Source organism: Vespa velutina, chromosome 11, assembly GCF_912470025.1.
Source record: "Vespa velutina chromosome 11, iVesVel2.1, whole genome shotgun sequence".
In the NCBI taxonomy this organism is placed as follows: Eukaryota; Metazoa; Arthropoda; class Insecta; order Hymenoptera; family Vespidae; genus Vespa; species Vespa velutina.
In genome coordinates, this window is record NC_062198.1 from 7193271 (window position 1) to 7201188 (window position 7918).

The window sequence follows — 7918 nt, forward strand, 5'->3', positions numbered from 1 at the left end:
TTTTACATCGAAGGAGAAGAGAGAAAGAGAGAGAGAGAGAGAGAGAGAGAGAGAGAGAGACAAGAAAAGGAGAAGGAGGTTACTATCATCAGAAAAGACTCTCGTTGTAGATATTCTCAGCGATCGTCCGCCAGCTGAAAATCCACGATCGTAAAAAGGATTTAAAACGTTGGACTACCGAGACATAACTCGCTTGGGATAAAAGAAATCTTTTCTTCGTCGTCGTCGTCGTCGGCATCGTCATCGTTCTCGATGATGTCTTTATTGCACTGAGATATATAAAAAGAGAGGAACACGGATCGAGAAATTTGTTCCTTTCGTACGATATAATTATCATTATCGTGAGCAATAATATCAATGGAAGTCGAAATTCTCGAATATTAACTCAAGATTAATAATATAATACATCAATGACAAGGATCAAAAATATATTTCTTTTTAACAATATATATTTTTATCAAGATCATGAATTAAATATACCTCATGTGTTTTTTTCTTTTTTTTCATCCTCAGGATTTTCTTATCTCATGAATTTTTTTTCGTTCCTTATATACCATATAACCTACTTATCTTTATGATCCGAGGTAAAGAAAAGAAAATATATAAAAGTGTCTTCAATAATTTACTAATTAATCTCTTTGACATATTGGACGGAGAAACATGTGATACTTTCAGAATATCCAGTTGGATATATTTTTGTCATATAAAGGACACATCGTTAATCTAATAAAATTTTACCTTAATGCGAGAAAATAATTAATGTCTAATTAAAGCCAGTAGAACGTTCATAGACGAGTGCGTCATAGGACGAAAATTCTCCTTGCATTCTTATTCGCGATCGATAATATACTAAATTAGTTTGAATTTTTACTATATTTCCGGTCTTGTCCTCGTGAGTGTTAATTTCACTTATTAGGCGAAGGATTGATAGACAACTCGACGGATATAGGTAATCGATCGGTAATCATACGGAGGAATGAGCAAACCGTCCTCGGAAATGCATTTGCAGAACATCGATATTGAGCAATCGCAAACAAATATGGCCGACGTAGCCCGTTCTCGTCTACGGGTTGTTATCGATGCGTGTCACAGAATCGATCGTGCCAGAAGCGTTGATCGTGTGATAACTCGAAGCTCGTAAGGCGCGGTCCACTAGATAGGTGTTACCCCTTAGCGTGTAAACAAACGAGACAAGCGTCTCGAATACTTATCTACAGTAGGGACCCTACAAATCTTTCTTTCCTTCTTTCCTTTGTTATAAAAGATATTTCGTTGCAATTGTTATTATAAATCTTCTTTTGCGATTTTATGTATTTAACACGATACGCATATTAAAAAAAAAAAAAAAAAAAAAAAAATAAAAAGATCGTACCTTGATATCTTTGAATTTATTACAAAGATAAACATCCCGTCAATCGTATTATCGGATTGTCAAGAAATTTATATACGTAAGTATCTATATAAATCCGTACGTAGGGTTGTAATTATTTATTTATCAATTTTTTGAACGACGATTCATTTTCAAAGATTTCCTTTGATTGACATTTATATAATCCTAATCACCAGAAGGACATATATCAATTCCCATATGTATTTTCCATTTTAATCTTGAAGCGAGACGACGACGAGCGTGTATCTATTTACGCTACCTCGATCATAATAGAAGCGAAGAGACAGATGCTCGGTAATTGTTAAATCGCGTGCGGCGATCGAAGATATCGCGCGACCCTCGACTCTACCTCTCCTTTCTCAACCACCTTCATCTCCCTTCCCCTTTCCATTCTTCCCTTTCTTCTACTTCGATACTCGTACTTTTCTTTTTTTTTTTTCCCCCTTTATCCAACGCAATAACGTTTTACGAGCAGCACAGCTTTTGCTCGTAGGGTAGCCACCTTACGAGCGAAATGCGCGCGTCTATCGACGATAATAAAACTCGTCGGAGCTTACTTGCCAGCTTCGAACTTCACGATATATTATCTTTTTTTTGTGCAAACAACGAAAAAAAAAAAAAAAAAGGAAGAGATAAGAAAAGAAAAAAATTCAAAACAGGCTCGGCGCCTATACGAACGAGAAAGGAAATATATTTACATATTGGCAATCGTATAAATGATAAAAATAAAGAAAGATGTTAAAGTAAGAAAAGGCAATGAAAAATTGATCTTGTTTTTTTTTATTTTATTCTCCTTCTCTTTATCGTCGTATATATTCTTCATACATATGTAAGTACATAAATACAACATTTTTTATGTGAAAGTGTGTTCTTATCTGAATTCAGGAAGTCAAAACGAATAATGTACTGAACGAGGTAATCGGAATGTTTCGTAATTGTGACGATACAACTTGAGATTGGACGGAATCACCGTGATAGTTTTATCATCGTTAATTCGGATATTAAATTATGTATTATAAGCTTTTATAGGAAATGCGGTATATCGTTCCAGATAAAAAAGAAAAGGAAAAAGAAAAAAAAAAGACTCATACGACGATGACTTCTCCCTTCTCCCAACTGTCTCGAACGAAATGAATTGACGCTGCGGAGAGAAAGAGAACGAGCATGATTATAGAGTATATTTCGTACGTAAAGTATGGTTTAAGAGAGAGAGAGAGAGAGAGAGAGAGAGGGAGACTAACTGCTTCGAAATAGCTCAAATTTATTACTTTCACCGGCTTATTTTTCCCTCGAGAAATTAGTTATTTTTAATATCGTCGCTTTGACTACTTCCTCTACTTTCTTCCTATCCTCCGTCTACCTCACCCTCCCTCTCATTTTTTCCTCTTTTCATTCTTAATTTCTTTTTGCCTCTTAATCTCCACGTAAAAGCCACAATAATAAGTTGGTTAATTGAAACGGATCGAAGCTTTGAACGAAATAGAAAAGAAAAAGAAAAAAATTTCGATGGGAAAAGGGATAGGGGCGCGATGGGTGGCATTAAATTCGATCGCTTTCTCGCAGTTATGTAAATTATGAAAGCTCGAAATCTTTTTTAATAACGTCGGACGTTCGAGAAAAGACGGCGAACTCTCTGGGCAATGACGTGTATTCGAGGGAACCGACCGAGGGAAAAATGTTATCATTTCACCGTCGCAAACTTTATTAAAAAATTTTCTAATATTCCCATTATTTCCCGACTATGGTTTCCGTGTATCATAATAAAATCCAGATTTATTCAATGGAATACTGTTATCGTCGATAATCGTAAGAAAATGGAAAATCGAGATAAATCCTTTTTCTCTTCTTTCTTCTTTTTCTTTATTATTTCTTTCTTTCTTCCTTTTTTTTTTTTTTTTTTTTTATCAATTTTTGATATTCATTTTCAAGCTATCCGACATTTTCAAGGAAGACGGTAAGACAACTTCGCGATTTCCCATGTCACAAACTTGCTGGTACATCGAACCACTAATGAGCTGACAGAAGAGAAATTGTTTCTCTTGGCAAGATGCGATTGATCGATGGTGTAGTTGAGTTAGCTCGAGAGAATCTTGTGCTTCTCTCTCTCTCTCTCTCTCTCTCTCTATGTCTGTCTCCTTTTAACATCCCTTTCCCTATCGATTCGCGCCAACGAGTAAGGATCGCTCTTTCGTAGAACGAATATATTCCGAAAGGCTTCTTTCGAAAACGAGAGCCTCTAGCATAGATAGTATATACTAACCTAACTCGCGAAATAGCGATTTGGGGTATCGTCGTTACTCTCTCGATAGGTAGCGTAGGAGGACGCAAAGGAAGGTCTTCTCTTCGCTCGAACGTGAAAATTTATCGGAAAGGGATTTTTCCCTGTCCGACCAAATACAGTCCCGTATCTACTAATGCACGATATAATATTAAAGCGATAGAGGTCGAAGAGAATCTTTTTTCTTTTTTCTTTTTTTTCCTTTCCCTCTTCGAGACATTAAATAGTAAACGACGATGCGAATCCTTCGTTTCGAGTCTGACGAATATTCGTGAGAATAAATCTATCGTCTAGTAATCTAAATACACAATGAATGGAAAAAGCAAAAGGAAACAAAAAGAAAAAATGAAAAAACAGAAGGGAAAGAAAAAGAAGAAGAAAAAGTTATCATTATGGTCGTATCGTAAGAACGATATCTTGACTATTAAAAAAAAAAAAAAAAAAAAGAGAGAAAACAAAAATCTCTTGACGTTCGCAGGGATCATCGATTACATTGATAATTGATGGGTGCTGAAAATCGTCATCGAAATCATCGCGTTATAACTCTGAGTGTGTCCATCGCGTTAGCGAGGAAAGAGATCGCGTACAGATGCGGTAGAAACGTACGCGAATGAATTTCGAAATAGCCTCAGCATCGTTCCCTCACAAGCTACGAGCTTGTGACAGATACGAGCTTGTTATCGTCGAGCTGTCAAAATTTCTCCGCTAGTTCGCGACCACGTATGACCTCGATGACCCTTCATCCTGCCAGCATTCAGCAGGACGCGTTCCTGTTCTGGAAGCCGGAACACGCTGCAGAGAGCACCGGAGGAGAATGGAGGGATAAATGCGGGGTGAACGCGGAGGATACTCCCCGTTATTGGCATGCGCATACGTGTGCAAATGTGTGCATTCTACAGGGTGATCCTGTTTTAGAAATGATTAATGGAAAGTCAATTCTTAAATTTGGACTTTTTTCTTTTCTTCTTGAATGTCTAAAAAGAAATAAAATAAAACTCGTTCCTTCATTGTTATATCATATGTTATTTATATGTTTCATCAATTTTTCCTATAAATCGTATAAAAATGTAATAAATATCACGATGATATAAAACTTGTTGCGGTTTGATAAAATATACGAAAAAACTCTTTTTAAATATGAATTATTTTTTATCCAATAAAATAAAAATTATAAATATGTAATGGAACAGCGGTTGAATCGACCTGTATAACAACGCGATAGATATCTCTCTCTCTCTCTCTTTCTCCCTTTTGCGACATATACACATATACATACATATCTATACATCTACCTTTCTATATATATATATATATATATATATATATATATATATATATATATATATATAACACACGGCGGATCTGTCACCTCGTTGAAATCGGACGTTCGTCGGCCCCACCATTGGCAGTAGAGGCTTCCCCGAATGTACGCGAGCCCTCAAAACCAAAGCTACCTCCTTCTACAACACACGGTTGGCCGCATGCGGCACACATGCGGCCTGCACGCGAGCGAACGCGGTCACATAATCAGCACTATTGACGCCATTATGGCCGCGAGAAGGAGAATAACGTCGGTGGACAGCGAGCCTCCCTCCAGTAAATGCACTCACCCTCGTGCAACCCTACAAGCCATTCCGTATTCCCGTTGACGATAGTCAAAGGAGACCCACGAGTAAACAGGCCACGCACCTAATTGTCACTCTCTCTCTCTCTCTCTCACTCTCTCTCTCTCTCTCTCTACCTATCTATCTATCTATCTATCTCTATCTCTATCTCTTTTATCTCTCTCTCTCTCTCTCTCTCTCTCTCTCTCTCTCTCTCTCTCTCTCCCTCTTTCTCCCTCTTTTTTTCCTTTTTATCTTATACACTATTATACAACTCGTTTTTAGCCAATGCACCAATCTGTTTTTTTATTACTATTGTTTTAGAAAATAAATTTTCCATTTCGATATTTGCTGTTTCGCTTTCTCTTTTTGCTCAGCGTCATTTTTATTTCTATATTTTCTCATTTCCGGTCGTTCACGCATGCAAAAATCTTTCTTCTAGATTTTTGTTCTTTTTTCTCTTTTTTTTTCTTTCTTTTTTTTTTTTTTTGTTTTTTTTTTATTTATTTTCATTTCGAGGACAACGTATGGTTTTGTGCATACCCATTCCAAAATAAATGGACAAGGACGCTAAATATTGACACGAGCATAGGAACGTTGTTTGGCTCGTCGAAAGCATTCCGTTTCGTTTGGATTTTTTAACGTAACGTCGTTGACCAAATTGCCGTATGTGTGTTTCGAAATTAAATCAAAAGAAAATAAAAGCCAGTTTGGTATTTCGAGTATCTTCGAGACCAGATCCAGTTTTATCAACTCGGACAAGTTAAACAAATTGATTACGCATCAGGTATTAAACACGTTATTTCCAGAAAAAAAAAGTTTTTTCAAATAACGTTCGATTGTTATTCGTACTCAAACTATCAAAACTTTTATAAAAAATCTGAAACGATGTTATTAGTTGAACGTAAAATCGTACGAAGCCGAATGAGATACGGTATATCATGCTTGATAAAAAACTTAATCTTCGTACTTTGCTTTTATTCTTTATTATCTTTATTACGACACTCTCTCTCCCTTTCTCCCTCCCTCTCTCTCTCTCTCTCTCTCTCTCTCGCTTCTTTTCATTCCATTGAAAGGATCTTAAGAGAAAAATTTCCAAGTGAATTTCAAAACTTTGCACGTTAACCTGTCTCTCTCTCCTCTCTCTCTCTCTCTCTCTCCTCTCTGTCTTTCTCTTTCTTTCTCGAAAATCTCGTCTTACTTAAAAAGGTAAAAAGAGCCACATCGAAAGACACAGAGAACGATCAAAGACCATTGATATCGAGCATGCATCCTCTCGAATGTCTACGAGGTGTTCGAAAAAGGAATACCTTGTTTAGTGTGCGCAAAGACGAAAACGAGAGGACGTCGGTATTGGTGCTTAATTAAAATTCCCAGAGATGGCAAATCCAAAGGTGGAATTTATAATCTAAAGTCTTCTCGTACATGAAAATTTATTACGACCCTGAGAGACCTAAAGAAGAGAGAGGAAAGAGAGAGAGAGAGAGAGAGAGGGAGAGAGAGAGAGGGAGAGAGAGAGAGAGATTTCGTTCTGTTGAAGATTGAAAACTACTGCAAACGTCTCTCTGTTTCGCTCGTTGATGCGTTCTATTGCCATTAAAAGAGCAAGATGGAGAGAAAGAGAGAAAGAGAGAGAGAGAGAGAGAGAGAGAGAGAGAGAGAGAGATAAAAAGAAAAAGAGAAAGACAGAGAGACTAGTTTTCGCGAGCACACACGCATACAAACTTATATCGACTTCAATGCACATGTTGAAAACAACATCGAAGTAAACTTGGCTGCATACACAACAGGATTTTCTGGCAAAGAGGTAGATAGGTAGGTAGGTATTGCCGAGAGGATAACGCACGCAGGCCGACGCTACTCGAAACAGCAATTTCGTAGGTATATTCGTAATGAGGCTTCTCCCCTCTTGCTCTCCTTCTCAGGCAGTACGTTCTCGTTTTACATTCTCTCTCTCTCTCTCTTTCTCTTTCTCTCTCTCTTTGAAAACCCACCTTTCGTCTTTCCTTCCTTTTTACACCAGTACCTATCTAGCTACTACCAGTAGACATGATTGCGGCCTGGAAAATATTTACTGTAAATACTGCGAATAGTGCGCTACAGTCGATTTAAGTTTGAGTTGAATTATTGCGTAGAGGAACATTGCTATATAGATATGATATCTATCTACGAAATATGTATAAATAGATATGTATAGTGTATATATGTATATATATACGAAGAGAGAGAAACATTTCTTATCTCGAATAGGTTGTATATTTTTATTCGAAAAAAAAAAAATAATTCTTACCATTCGTTTTCTATATGTATGTAATCTTTTTCATTAAACTTCATTTATTCAATTAGTACTGATTGCTCTAACTTGATTAATCCTCCTCCCCTTTCTTCTTCTTCTTCTTCTTCTTCTTCTTCTTCTTTTCTCTCTTTCTTTCTTTCATTCTTATTTTCTTTACATTTTCTCTTTACGGAAAGAAAGATTTTTATGGAGATAGTGTCACTTTCTCAATGCACAAAGGAAAAAAGAAAGAACTTCTTACGAGACAAGATGAAACGACGAAGAGAGAGAGAGAGAGAGAGAGGAAGTGATATATATATATATATATATATATATAAATAGAAATGGTATAGTTTCTAAAGATTTTTCCT